At 44.4% G+C, this 15,994-nt stretch overlaps 1 pseudogene; it reads right to left on the bottom strand.

The window, feature by feature from the left end:
- Nucleotides 1–1,293: 1,293 nt before the first annotated feature.
- LOC122814284 overlaps nucleotides 1,294–15,994 on the bottom strand; it is a 1,664,844-nt pseudogene continuing 1,650,143 nt past the window's right edge.

Raw genomic sequence — 15,994 nt, 5'->3', positions numbered from 1 at the left:
CTCATTTTATGCTTCAGCTTACCTTTGCACTGTTCAAGCCTGCGATCTTTGTTTATTTGACATTCTTTCCCTAGAAGATCCTCTGCTGGCTACCTTAACAAGGAGAGTTATAAGCACTTTCTCTCAAACCTATTTATCTCATTTTCCATAAAGAAGGGCTGGTCTTTGTCAACTAGCAGTTACCTTTGCCTAGTTCAAATTTCTTAAGATTAAAAAAATAATAGCCCACAAATACAGACTATTTGATATGTTATGGTTTCTAACCAAATGCAGCCACTCAGTTTAATGATGACTTACACAATGGCTTAGTGAGATCATCTTAAGTAATAAATCCAGTCATGGATACAGAAAACCACTGCATGTTTCCAGGAAGGAGACTTGCTCACTGGGAGCCTTTTATTTTCCTTTACTTACTGTACTTTGTCATTTCAGTTTTGTATGGAAGATATTCATCTTCTTAGCAGGCTACTGTGAAATGGGGGTTATAATGCCACTGATATCAACTGATGGAAGTGCTTCCCAATTTGTGCTGTTCATATATTTATACTGAGCTGCAGTTTTAGATTGTCTTTGTTTTGCTTTCTTTGAAAACTACAAATGCTGCAAGAGGTCTGTCTTTCACTGAGCTGGGAGTGGAGAATCTATTATTTGAGTCAAAATCCTAAATTCAGACTGTGTGTCCAGTCCAGATCAATGATGTTGGGATTTATTTTATTTAAGGATAGTGGACTGATCCAAAATGGATCCAAAATGGAGCCATTTCAGACATAGCCCTGCAGGATAAAAGTAAGAAACAGGAATTTACAGTAAAGATTGCCAGGTAGTGTAAATATTCCCAATACACCTCTGAATAATATCAGAAAAGACATTCAGCATATGTAGATATTAAAAGCAGTAAGATTCATAGCCTCAGTAGTGGAGGTGGTAGCCACAGAAACAGCCTTCATGTTAGTACAAGTGCCTTCATACTTCATGTAGAAGATTTTCTGTAATCATCATTAATATCATCTTTCAAGCTAATAGTACATCTTTAAGACATAACGTTTTCACTTTGTAAACAATGTCAGGGATAATGTTTAGATTCTGTACCAGTATCTTATTGTCATTTTGAACAAAAATGGATTTTGTAGGATTATAGATCACAGAAACTGATGTGTAATATAAACACCATTGTTATGTATTCTGCTAAACTCTTTTAAAATTCTAAGATGATAAACAAAACTATGGTACAGAACCTGTAAAGAATATTCTTTTAATTTTAATTGCTTCATGTTACAGTTTGAGGCACTTAGTAGACATTCAGTATATATTAAAATGATTCCTTTGTTTTAAGAGACAAAATACTGGATTAAAATACAAAATATCAATGCATTGTATTAATGAAGTTAGTCTAATTTATGTCAGATCAGTTATTCTGTGTTCCAAAACTAGAAAATTACAAGTTAAGGTGAAACTCTGAGAATGCATCTTTCTAGCAAACATAAGTTTCAACATGTTTCAATGTCATGCTGTCCTGCTTCAAAGTAATATATGACTTAGAATAAATCTGTTATTTAATCATTGCATTCAGGCAGGCTGAGGTGATATTCTCTTCTTTTTTCTATTATTTACACCACACACAACTGCACTTACAATAATCAGTACCAAGAATAAGGATCCTGCAACTATCAGCACAAGCACTGTGATGCTAATACCATTACTAGCCTCACCACTTGGATCACTTGTAATAATCATTACTGCCTGTGCAATATTAGATATATCTGCCAGGTTTGCAGCCTCATCAGAAGCACGAACAGCAAAGTAGAGAATAGTTCCATTTTTTATTACAACATCCTCAAGTTGGAAAGAAAAGACTTCTTGGCTCCCACCAGGAAGGGGTATAATGTGTGAAGTGTTAATTTGTTCTGCACTGTTGAAGTCGTTTCTTAGGGTCAGAAGGTTCTTGCTCATTCTTATTTCATAACCAGAAACTGAAATGAGAAAAGTAATATTATGAATTTGTTATACAGTATTTGTCTTTGAATCTAAAGAATTGCATAAAACCTTTACCACACATATAAAATCCTACTAAACAGTCATATTTTATTTTGGCTGTTGCAATTAGTACCACAAAAGAAAAAAGAAAAAACAGATTTAATAAGATAAGTCTTAGTTATTCCCTTCCGTTCAGGGATTCCCCAATATTAATTAACAATGTCCTGCTGTTTTATACTTGCCAAATATATCCCTGGTACATTACTTCATTTTTAGATTAAAGCTGACAGATCTTCATGGCATATCAGTAGTTTGGTCTAGATGGTACAGCACCTTTTTGAAAGATGTATTTTGACAATGCTTCTCTCAGAAAGCCTTTGCCTGACTGATTTTTATTATCTTTTTAATTATAACTTTTGCTTGTTTTTCTTTTTTTTCATTACGGGGCACACATTCACTCTGATGAGGCTGAAACTGCATGAAATGCATGTCTATTTCTTTGGTAATTTTTAAGTCAAAGACCAGTTTATAAGCCTTTTCACATTGTTGTATCTACTTAAAGCAAGCAAAATAATTTTATGTAATGTTTTCTTTGGGCCAGATTCACGATGGCTTGCACAGAGTCTAAGAGTAGAGTAAGACTCCATGCAGCCATCATGTCCGACGAGCGATCCAGGAACAGCCTGTAGGGGCGTGTAAGAGAGCTCCTAAAATGGCTCTTACACAGACAGGGCAGGGATATGCAAATTACCTCAATTGTAGGTGAAAGGCATACAAATGAGGTAGATTTGCGATTCAGGAAACCCGTACCTGTCCAAGTAAGAGCAGTGTTATTTGCAGAAATGTACTCAGTTGACAACTGAGTACCTTTCTGCAAATAGCAAAACGGAGCCATGACAGCTCCAAATAAAGGTTGCATCCAGTGCAGGAAGCATGCCAATGGCCAAATATATGGCCATTGGAAATGTTTCCTGATGCAATATAAAAATAAAAATATTTTTTTTCGCCAATTTCCGACGTTTAAGCGTAGCGCAGTGCTGCGCAAACAGGCTGCACTCTAAAACCCAGAATACTAAAAATTAAAACCCACAAATGTGGATTTTATAGAAATTGTTAATGTACAATGCAAGGGAATGTCAGGCTGAAGACAACATGGCCACTGAGTAGCAGTTGCTAAGGGGGGAAGCTCAGTTTAAGATATGTAACCAAGCATTAGTAGGCAATCCTATGTAAATGAGTGTTAGGATAGTGAATCGCAAGTTTACATAGCAAATGAGAACAGTCAGTGGAGTGTAGGAGTAGGATATGGGGAGTAACAGAGTAGAAGATAGGTGACATCACGAGGGGGGTATGTATGAAAGAGGTGAAGCTCATTGGAGCAGAGTGGCATGTGTCAGCTGTCATTTATACATCATGGAAAGAGGTGTGTCAACAGGTAGGCTAGGGAAAGGCAAGAAATGGAAGGAGTATGCCGTGGATAACACCAAAGTTTCTTGCTGAGCGAGTATGCGCACCTGTAAACCCGAGTAAGACAGTGTGCGTGTGTGTAAGCGTGAGTGCGCGTTTAAGCCGGAGTAAGCATGTATAAGGCTGTTTAAGGAGTTGTAAGTGCGTTTGCGCTGGTGTGCGCGTGTTTTAACCCGAATAAGCAAGTTTTAGTCCGTGTAAGCATGTGTGCGTGCGTGTTAGCTGCTGTGCGCGTGTTTGCGCTTGTGTGTGCGGTGCTCCCCCTTGAGGAAACAGAAAGGAAAAAGGAAGCACAACAAATAGTAGGAAGCTTCCAGGGAGTACTAGCAGAGCTATCAGGTGAAAACAATCAGAATCAGGCAATTACACAGGCAGTACACTAGCCCAGCCCAGTCTAGCACTTAAAACTCTGCAAACAACAGTCCATTATGTTACTCACAACAGACACTGCAGTAAGCTAATAGAAGTGAAAACTGAAAAAGCTTTACTGAGACAAAGAAATGTTAGGGGCTGCCATTGCTGTTATAAGGCGACATATGCAACATGCTGAGGGTGGTGACAATGGAAATGCTGCAGCACAACCCACAGTGAGGAGACGGAGAAGATTGTACAGGCCCAGGGTAACCTACCAGGGACTACACGAGCTGGAGATAGTGGAGCGCTATAGACTGGACAGAGACTTCCTGCAGCAAATTGTTGAGCTGTGCAGGCCACGCCTCACACACAGAACCAACAGAGGGGAAATCATCCCAGTGGAAACCAAGCTATGTGTTGCCCTAAGAATACTAGCAATAGGTACCTTCCAGAGACCAACTGGTAATATGATGGGGATATCACAGGCATCAGCATCCAGGGTACTACACCAGTTTCTGGATGCCATGTCAGCACATGTTGGTGATCATGTATATTTCCCCAATTTCCATGAGGTATTGGCCAGCAATATGCGTCCCTTCCAGCAAATAGCGGAATACCCTGAGGTAGTGGGTGCAATAGACTGCACGCACATATGCATCAAAGCACCAGCCGGTGAGTGGGGTAGGGTCTACTTCAACCACAAGGGCTTCCCCTCCATCAACTGCCAGGTTGTGTGTGATGCCCAGGGCATAATACTGAATGTGTGTGCAGGCTGCCCTGGAAGCTATCATGATTCCCATATCTGGCATCTGACACAGCTGTACCAGACATTTGCCAATGGGGACATCCCACATGGTCACCTAGTGGGGGATGCTGGCTATGCACTGGAGCCGTGGCTGATGACACCCATCAGAAATGCACACACACCTGAACAGGAACGCCATAATGAGGCACATGCACAAACATGTAATGTAATAGAGCGTGTGTTTGGGCTGCTCAAGTCATGGTTCCGGTGCCTGGACAGATCTGGTGGAGCCTTGCAGTACTCACCAACTACATTTACCCAAATTGTCATGGTATGTGCTATACTACATAATATGATCCTGTGAAAACAGCTGCAGCAGGACCAGCATAGGCCTGGGCCAAACAGTCCCCCACCACTGCCAAGGCCATCACAGGCAGAGCGTGACTCGGAGGAGGAACAACCTGAGCCTGCCCCAGTAGGCAGAAGGAGGCATTCCCAGTATGCTTTGGCCTTGGCAAAGAGGCAACGCATAGCACATACACTGGCTCAGTAGGAACTCTGGAAATTATACCTCTCTCCGACTCGCACATAAAGTAAAAGGGATGCCTAAGTTGACACTACCTGCTTCCAAACATGTGCAGGGAGTGTAGTATGTGCATCCGACATAGGCAGCCCTGCAGCACCACCTAAGGCATGAATGCCATGTGTTAAGCAATATAAAGCAGTGCTAAACAGCAATTACCACCATGTAGTATATGGAAACAAAATTGCACACACCAGCTAACACAACTGTGGTAAATATGTTCAGTAATATTGGGCAACATCCAGCAATGTTGGTAAATATTCAGCAATGTCAGACAAGCCTGGTCTAAGTAGGGCATAGCTGAACAAAAGCCAACATGCTCATATTTGCTTAACAGGCCCTTAAGCAGTCTGGTCTGCTCAGTATGAAAATATAAAGCAGTGATGGGCCTCAAACCCAAGATACTGTGCACTATAGCCAAAGTACAGAACCACTAAACCATGACAGTATTGCAGTGGTCCACCTGTATGATGGAATGTTGATAGGTTTATGCAAAGTATTCCATGGAAACCCTGCAGACACAGCATAATCCTTGTTGAGTTATGACACAAAGGTGAGTCCTGCAGTGAGAACAGAACCTGACTTCCAACACACACAGTATAAATGTTAATATTGGTCATGTTCGCACACATCAACAAATGTAGTGGACCTCAGATAGAAACATACTGAAAGGTCACACTGGGCATGCTCACACACTTGAATAAATGAGACAAATGTCAGGCAACAAAACACGGAATGGCAGAACTGGGCATGCTCACACACTTAGGCCATGTCTGAGTACAGCAGTGGGCACACATATCTGGCAGTTGCATGTGTTAACCCAGGAACCTGTCACTATACAGCACTCTGCCCTGTGCACACAGTTATATGACAACAGACACATCTATAATATAGTGGAACCCTGTCATAATCAAATATGTTCTGCAGATACCGAAGTTGTTCATGGAAACTGGTAAAGCAAAGATGATAAAGACCTGCAATCAGTATCAGCAATAAACATTCTGCATCTTGAACATTAGCATAGGTTCAGAGTTCGATACTAGGCTATCTGCCCTAGGGCATGTACAAGCCTAGCCAGAGTGTGTTTGGCATTCGCAACCCTGTCAGATTACTACACTGTGTGTGTGAATAGTAGGTCACACAAGATAGCCCATGTACGTTTAGGCTAGTGTGCCTCTGTCTAGCAGGAACACAGAAGATATCCCAGGAGTAAATATACGATCACCCATACAGTCGTCAAGATGTCTCCAGTAGGTGGTCAGTGGGTGGCTCTGCCTATGTGAAACTGGGATTACATTCTGTAGTGAGTGGAGCCTCTGGGATAAGAATCTGTCCCTCCACAATGTCCTATTAACATCTGTGTTGAGGTATACGCCCCTGGAGTGTGTAGCTCCAAGGGAGTTGGATATCCTGAGGTGGAGCATGTCCAGTAATTCTGGGTTGGGTATATCTGTGAACAACAGGCACACATCATATCTGAGTAGGTGGTAAGCGACTGAGTAGAGCTGGAGTTACTGCATCTGAACTATGCAGGGCATCTGTGTGAGTCCCTAGATCTGCTTGGTGAGGACCTTCCATGGCCAGTACAGTTGCTGCAGGTGTCAGGTAAGGTACACCCCAAATGTGGCATTGTAACCAAGCATGGATGTGATGAGTATAGGGGCACAATGACCTCACTCGATCTAGATGTGAAACCATATGGGATAAGGAAGCCCACATAGAAGGTGTGTCCAACCACTTTGGCAACGTGAATGTTAAAGGCGACAGTACGAACAAGTCATGTCCCCAAACCCCTAACAACTTCTAGCGTATGTAATGGAGTACTACCTATGTAGTAATGTGTGGGCATGTTGTTATTCCCAAAGGGGATGACTATGCAACTAATGGCATTTAGCTATAAGCCATGGCTCAGGCACCAGTCATCCATCTCTGTGAGACCCTGATTGAGTATGCATGTGGCAGCTGGAGAGTTGATCATGGCACCCAGTTTGCAGTCAAGTGCAAACATGTTCAGCCATATTCCCCCTGTGGTAGCCTGTACGTAAGACAAATATATACTGAACAAGAGAGGTCCCAGGACCAAGCCGCGTGGGATGCCATGTGTAACTGGTGTATAGTCAGACATGGCACCTGCAATTCTGACCATGTGGGTGCTATCCCTGATCTAGGTATCAATCCATTGTGTGAGATATGTGTCCATATTGATGCTGGTGAGCCTATGCATAATGGCCCAGTGGGTTATTGTGTTGAAGGGTTTTGCAAGGTTCAGGTAGGCTGTGTGGACAGCCATCCCTATGTCGATGTACCTGTTAGCCATTTAAAGAATACAAACAGGTTCAAGAGGTAAGATCTGCCACAACAATGCTGAAATGTGTAGGACACAGTGTCTGTAGGTTCCCGATGTTTATATGTATGAGTCCTATGACAATACGCTCCATAGCTTTGCAGAACAGGCTACATAGGCTTATAGGGCAATATTGTCTGTGGTCCATTGTGGCACCAACTCTGTGGAGCTGTACTGTCTACACTGTCATTGTACGTCATTCCTTGGGTACATATCCTGTGGTAACTTTGATATTGAACAGTGATGTAACGTGAGGGTTGCGTCTGTCATGATGCTCGTGTATGATGCAGGCTGGGACACCATCTGGTCACATTGATACTGTGATGTACGCTGTGGGGAGGGCAGCACTCACCTCTTACTGTGTGATGTCAGGGAGGTTATACTCTGTTGGCATGGATAGTTTCTCCTTAGGGGGGATGGGTGGGAGACATCTGCACTGAACCTGTTTGCCAGGATGTAGGCAATACCAGTGGATTCAGGGTAGGTTTAGTCAGTATGCAGTAACTCACAGCATATCAGTGAGTGTCCACCCAGGTTCCTGACATAACTGAAGAAGGCCGTGTGATAGTTCTACGTGTCTGTTGCAATTGTCTGGTAGAAGCGGCCCTTAGAAAAGTCCATGAGTGATTGTAGCTGTCTGCTAGTACAGATCACAGATGCCTTCCCAGTCTGGGATTGTGCTCTATCATGTAGTAGCTTCCTTCTGACATTGTACAGCTTATTAATGGCTGGGGTCTACCAGACAGGTCCCCTGCCATTGTAGTAGTGGGTCCTGTTGTTATTTGGGATAGCACAATCCATGCAGTCCACTAGGTATCCATAGAATGTGTATGTAAAGGATGCAGTAGTGTGAGCTGTATATGCCACTGTCTCAGGATCTCTGAAGGATACCACCTTGCTTCGGCGAAGTGAGATGTTGGCTCATGAGAAGTTCACCAAGATTACCCAGGATGGGTGTGTGGAGGGTATATGTATGTCCTGTGAGATACATGTATGTTCTGACCTTACCAATGAGGGTTATATCGCTGTTGTGGAACATAGAGTCCCCATGTTGGTGATGATCAGGTCCAATATGTATTCCCCCTTGTGGCTGTGCTGACTGGTTGTGCCATAGCATATGAGTCCCCAAATTGTAGCGACTGTTGGGTGAGGGTGTCGGGGCTTGAGTAGTATCCCCAGTCAATATTTGTGTATATGAAGTCACACAATATAATGGTGTTTGTGGAGACCTTCATATTCTCCATAGTTCCCACGAAAGCCGTGTGTGGTTCCTGAGTTTGGGAGTGTGCTCTGTAGCAGGCAACAAACTGAAAGGCAGTATTGCACAATGGTCGTTGTATATGTATGGTCTGTGATGCTTTGTGCAGTGCTACTAACCTGGAGGTGTGTGTATCTGATGTATATGGATACTCCCCCTAGTTGTGTTGTCTGTTCCAAGTTTTGTTGTCAGACAGCATGGTATGAAACATAACCTGGTAGTGCTGGTGTGCATAAGCGAGTCTTAACCAGGTGTCTGTCAGTGCACCGATATTGCTATCCTCCATACTGAGGAGAGTCCTGAGTGGCCACAATATGAGGTTAACACAACTGTTGTTGAGCAGCATTACCCTTAGTTTCATTTAACCTGTAATGTCTATGGAGGTGGGTGTGTTTTCTGAGCCCTGCTTAAAAAAGGAACTATGGTGGTAGCAAGAGCCTTAGCTAGCATTCCAAAGTCCAAAGGTGACAGGTGCAAGCTGTCCATAGTGAAGCTACTTGGCATGTTCAGCATGTTACCATACACTGACAGACACTGTATCCCCTATGAATGAAACAAATTTGTTAGGCAACTGTTAAATGTGATATGTGTGTCCATATACTGTGACATCATAATTGGTGGGTGCAAGATGCTAGACAAGGTCAGGGTCATACTGGCCTGGGTTACATGATCAGAGTGTTCCTCCATGTATCATGTCATGTGGTCCAAGGAGTAACATCTGAGGTTATACACTCCAGCATGGACAATGATGGTGCCAGTCTTGTACTTGCTTTGGAGTGACCTGACTGCCTGTGTTATGCGGCAGATCCTGGCATCCAACAGACAGCCCAAAGTGACTATTCCCTTGTTAGGGCTGGTGAGTGGTACGTCAGTGTATCTGACAATAAGTGTCACCTATTACAAGTGTATTAGGTGTATTGTTTAGCCTGAAGGGCATTGACTGTGTGGCACACTGACATTGTGAACATTGTGATATGTGAGTATTGTAGTGGGGTAGCAGGTGTGTGTGTGTCTGCTTTGAAGGTCTCTGCTGCTTAGGTAGAGTACATTTACAGCATCCGAGTATGTCTGTGTGTGCTAATGTGGTTTGAGTGCTGTTGCTAGAGGATATGTGAGACTGATATGTGGTGTGTGTGGTTACCTTCACCACCTGATAGACTGTGCCAGTCATGAGTTGAGAGAGTTCAGCTCCCTGTATGTCTATATAGGTGCATCTCACACATATATCTGAGTTTGTTGGGAGGAGAGGGTTGTCTGTGTACATGAGGCAGATGTGACATTGTGTCAATATCACAATATCCACCAGCTGGACTGAAGAGTACACACAAAACCGACCCCTGGACATGCCAGGATATTATCATGACATACTCTGTAACCTGATCACAAAGGATCAGTAGGGTGTTAAGCATGTAAAAGAGTATAACAGGGATTAGTGCTCATGTTCGTTGGTGTTTTGTAAAGAGTAGCTGAGAAGGAGTCCAGACTGAATCATGACACCTCCTTCAGCTATGTCATAAATATCAGTGTACACCCATATATGTCCTGAGTCAGGGCCAACTGTACCTGAGTGACAATGCCGACATCATAACAGACAGGCCCATATGTACATACCCATCCCCCACTGACAATAGTCCACATCATCATACCAGGAGATATCACATGTAGAATGGATGAGCAGCTACCCCCACTGCCAAAAGCAAGGCAGCAGGTGGAATACATTGATTCCCAATATGTGTCATGCACAAACTACAGAACAAACAGATCATGCACCTGAACAGTCAGCTGAGCCTCACCCCCTGCACAGGATGTGGAACCATTGAATGTGTCACAGCTACATATGGCACTCCTCACAAGTGTTGGTGCACAACACACCATGGGAAGTCAAGTCCAGTATGCCTATGAGGTCTGATCTGCAAGGTCATGGAGTCCATCATGGTTGCAGTCATAAACAGAGCTATTGGAAGCTGACATACACACAACCCTACCAACTGTGGTATGTTCATGTGCGGATCATGGTTCCCAAGCATGCTAGACTGTTTGCAAGACAGCCACCCAGGACATACATCAATGAACACATCTACACGTGTCACATAGACTTTGAATAGCCCTTTATCAACATCCCAGACACATGTAGTATCCACAAAACCAACAAGCTGTGCATAAATATGTGTTGACATATGATGGAATGTCAATGTGTCCACAGATAGATCACACAAGGTAAGGATTCTGAGGTCTTGTTCAAGCTGTTGACACCTGCTGACCCACATGGACCATTCCTGGAATGGCATAAAACAAAGTGTACACACATCACCATGTCCAGTCTGATGATGTCACCATCCTATAAATACAGCAGGAGAAGGGAAACCAGCCAGTAAAGCAAATAGCGTGCAGTGTTAATGCATCTCTCACTAGTATCATAACATAGTTAGGTAGTGGTTTGAATCCTGCAAACAGTGTATGTGTGCAATTGTCTTTGAAAGGAGTGTCCTTTTTGGAGACTGTGAAATCACACTAAAAGAGGTACATTCCTCTTTGGAAAGTCTGATGATGTCACCATCCTACAAATACAGCAGGAGAAGGAAAACCTGCCAGTAAAGCAAATGGCACACCATGTTAATGTGTCTCTCTAGTGTCATAACATAGTTAAGCAGGGGTTTAAATCCTGCAAACAGTGAGTGTGTGTATGTGTGCAGTTTTCTTTGAGAGGAGTGTACATTTTGGAGACTGGGAAAACACACTACTAACAGAGGTACATTCCTCTTTGAAAAGTCTGATGATGCCACCATCCTACAAATACAGCAGGAGAAAGGAAACCAGCCATTTAAAGCAAATAGTGCACCGTGTTAATGCATCTCTCTCTTGTATCATAACATAGTTAGGTAGGGGTTTGAGTCCTGCAAATGCTGACTGTGTGTGTGTCACTGTTGGTCAATGCGGTGTAAGTTTTGCTTTTACCATGGTATGACATAGTATGATGACAACAGTAAGTGTATTACACACATCAGGTATCTGCGTGGCAAATATATATGTGTACATGTCCCCTCAATCAGTACATAGGTGTGAAGCCTGCATACTACATGAATACATTTGTTTCCATTGACAGGTTGTGCCGCTGCTTCTCAGATCGTAGGTCACATATGTATGTATGTGACACGGCCATCCACTGTCATGTTCTGTGGCCAAGGTCATCTGTGGCACACACACCCATGACAGTTACTTAAGAGTAGTGTGAGTGAGGGTATATGCCTGGGGTATATGTCACACATGGTCATACACAACAAAGTCTGCCAAGAATGGACAGTCTTTATAGGTGTACGACTGCCTTGTGGATATGCATTCAGGCCTCTAATGTCTTATGTGATACACCTTGGGACTCCACAATACCTATGTATATGTCGATACCAAGGGACACATGACATAACATGGGTCTGTATGTACACAATGGTACCCAACATACATGTTGAGGGCTACCACTTGTGGGATACTGATGGGATAGTATGTATAGTACATGAGGATGACTATGCCAGTCGGCTTACTGCTATACAGCATGTATCAGACAACAGGTATCTGTCTGTATGATACCCTTGTGTAGGATATGTGTCCCATCCAGGGAATGCATTGTAGGCCAATCCATGTATTCCCAGATTTGGATGGACGCATCCTTAGTGTGTCTGCATGTACCTAAGGGGGCTATATGACACACAGGTGTGGTCACAGTAATGGGTGGTGGTCATTACCACTGGTTAGTGTTATAGTGTAGCACCGGAAGGATCCAATTGATACTGAGTTCCCTACTACTGTGTGTCATTTGTCAGGACATCATCCAATGATTGCTTAAAGTCATGCTGTTGAAGTTGTGTATACTAACAGACCGCAAATCATTGACAGATATTAATGGTATCACCCACAGCATAGTGTCAACCCATGTCATACACACGTCTACCCATGTTAGTACATAGCTGTAGTAGAATGCATACTGGCCATTGAAAGATGCTATGAGATGTTAATGTGTACAACAGGGTATGCCACACGTCCCATGTGTCCACTATGCACGTACATCCAGACAGTGCACACCCACCATGTTCACAGATGTACACTTGCTAATCTGTACTGCACACATCACACACGTACTGTCCACTCACTAACACATGCTGGCAACACATCACACATCAGCCAAGTGGCACATGGGTGGATAATACATACTCAGACCTAACAGTGGTGTAAACAATGCTACATTGACAATCAGAGCTTTGATGCATAATGTCTGCTCAGATATACCTACAAGGATGTAGTTACACTTCCTTGTTGACAACTTGCTATTATTGTTACACTGCTATAGTGTGACCCTGTGCATCAGCACCATGTTAGCCTGTCCCTCTGTCAATAATGCAGATGACAGGAGGCGGCACAGGTATCATCATATGCACAGGGCGTTTTGTTGTTTGCCAGAGCCTGACATTGACCCATCCAATCGACATGTCTGTGTGTGTGTGTGTGTGTGTGTGTGTGTGTGTGTGTGTGTGTGTGTGTGTGTGTGTGTGTGTGAGGGACAACAGTACAGCATGGGCCAATGTTGATGTAATGTGTGTGTGTATGTGTGAGCCCTAGTTGTTTGCTTAATGTGTGTGTGTCTGCATGCACACAGCTCCACCATGTGGCTACCATATACAGTGGTTTGTGGGACAGCCACAGACTGTACCTGCTAGGCTGTACAGATCACTGTCTCTGGCCACGGACACAGTACCTGTGCCTGGCAGGGGTGCTACGGACAGTATCGGGTACCAACCCTGACTGGGTACTGTCATCAGAGGCAGAGGTATGATGACTGGACCCATGTCCCTGCTGGGACTGGCCAGAGCCATGTGCACGTGGTCTACTGGGACAGTCAATGGACAGGCCAGCACCAGAATTTCTGGGGCTGGTACTGCTACTACGGGAGCGGCTGTGAACTGTGGGCCGTCCGCGACCACTGCCAGCTGTTGCTGTTGCTGGCATGCGTCCGTGTCGACGTCGCAACCATCCCGCATGGTCCTGGCTCAAGGAAGACATGTTGTGGAGGGCATCTATTGTCTCCCCCCAACGTCTATCAATGACCTCGGTGTAAGTCCAGATGGCACCGGCAAGGTCACGGATGCTGTCATTGATAGCGGTGTAATGTGTCCTCTGCGCCCTAAGTCCCTGCCTGATGTACTGTTCTATATGTGCCTGAGCCTACATTACAGCCCGGAACATAGTGGTCATCATAAGGCCTGTGAGGGCACCACTGCCAGGGGCAATATGACTAGTAGTGCTCCCCCAAGAACACCTGGACCTCCGTCTATGTGGTACCGTTCCCGGTCTACGGCTATGGCTGCTGTGAGGGGATGCAAGTGCCATGGGTACCACACTCTCCTGGTCAATGCCAACTGTATGCTGTCCCTCGCCTATGGCCATTGGTGGTGACGGATGTAATGGCAGTATGAGTGTGCGCATAGATGGGGTTGAACGCTGTGTACTCTCGAATGGCGGACCAATGACAGACCCTGTCAAATCTCCCTGTGACAAAATACATGTGTCATCATCACCACTATCCATGGCAGTGTCTTCAGGTCGCCTGCTGCTTTTGCCAACCCCTAACTCAGCACCTGTGAGAGGAAGACAGGAAAAACACTTTACAGTCTGCACATGCACACATGCACACAGGAACACAGAAACACATGCACACTCCTCACTACAGCAGACACACACACACAACAGCAATCCAAAACATACTCAATAGTGGTTGAAGGTGGGTGACAGTATCACAAGGCAAACAGTCACGTCACACGTGTCACCATGCAGAATAAGTGTTGATCAAGTCCATGCAGTGTGAGTGTAGACAGCCATAGTTAATGACAGTGTACATGGCTGTGGTGCATGAGTGTACATGTTCAGTGATTGCCTACACCCTGGAACACAATGTGTACAAGGACATGACATTTTTGTGCAAGTATTATAAGCTCTGCAATGTCCTGTGCACCATCACTCACAGGTATACATACCATGGCTGCATGTGTTATCTTAGTGTCACATGGATTTCCATGTCTGATTGCAGTGTCTGTGTCTGTAGCAGATAATTGTGGACACAGGTGTAGCACATGCATGCTGTGTACACACACGGGATGTGTGGTGCATGTGTACGTGATGGAATACCAATCCTGGACATGGCCATTGTAACTGTATGGGGTGTAGTACCATTAGCCATCATCATCATGCATCATGTGGTCACACAAGGGCACTAAAGTGTGCTAGACCACCGCCTAGCATGCTGTACCTGAACCGCAGTGCCGTGGCTAAGTCACAATTACACAGCCACGTTGCACAAGGGTGTGTGAGGTGCCCAATAGGGAGCATTGCCTAACATGACTGTGTTATGTGTTGAAGAGTGTTGCACAGCCCCATGCTAGGCCCCTACCCCTCAGGTATAATATGTGTGGTGTGTGGATGACATGTGGGATACTGAAGTGTGACCTGGCAGCGGGTGTCCAGTTACAACATGTGTAGCATGTTGAGGTGTACTGCGTATGACAAACGTGTTATGTTGTGTACATGTGTGTCAACTATGCCTATTCAATGTGCAGTACAGTGTTGCCACATTTGTGTCTGATGCTCTGTGCATTACATGTGATTGAGGCAGCTACTGACTTTACTGAGATGTTTAACGTCTCACAGCAAACATGCACAGCATGCATTATGCGTAGGTGTGTTATGTGTACATGGCCTACACCTCACCTATGACATGCACATTTCAATACCAATTTTAAAGTGTTAACACACTCACCAGCATGTGTCGTCTGCCCTGCTGTCACACCAGAGGGACCTACAAGAATATGACACAGTTTGTCAGTGGCCACAACTGTGGCATTGCTACTGTGAGTGTGCTAAACTGCAGTAGAACAACAGGCATAGGTGTACAGATACTATTCACAATATCAGTATTGCACACAATAAGCAGCACAACTGCTAAACACAGTACACATTTCACATATGCATAATCTAACAATACAGGTAACAGTAGTCTACAGCTAGGGCATGTTACCTGCATGCTCCATGTCACCATGCTGGGTGGCTCCGGCCTCCATGATGACACATGTGTGATGCTGTTGCTGCTGTAGGCCAGGAGCCACCACACTTAAGAGCAGTTCCTCCACTCTGGTGAGGGGGGATGTATGGCCACCCCACCACCTGTGGCAAGCTGTTGTCTATGGATATCAGACGCACGCCACAGGACATGTCTAATTAAATCACTGC

The sequence above is a fragment of the Protopterus annectens genome, chromosome 10.part0 (genome assembly GCF_019279795.1).
Source record: "Protopterus annectens isolate FY-2018-M chromosome 10.part0, PAN1.0, whole genome shotgun sequence".
NCBI lineage: Eukaryota > Metazoa > Chordata > Ceratodontiformes > Protopteridae > Protopterus > Protopterus annectens.
Note: the sequence above shows the minus strand (reverse complement) of the source record. Positions and strands in the feature narration are given on the sequence as shown.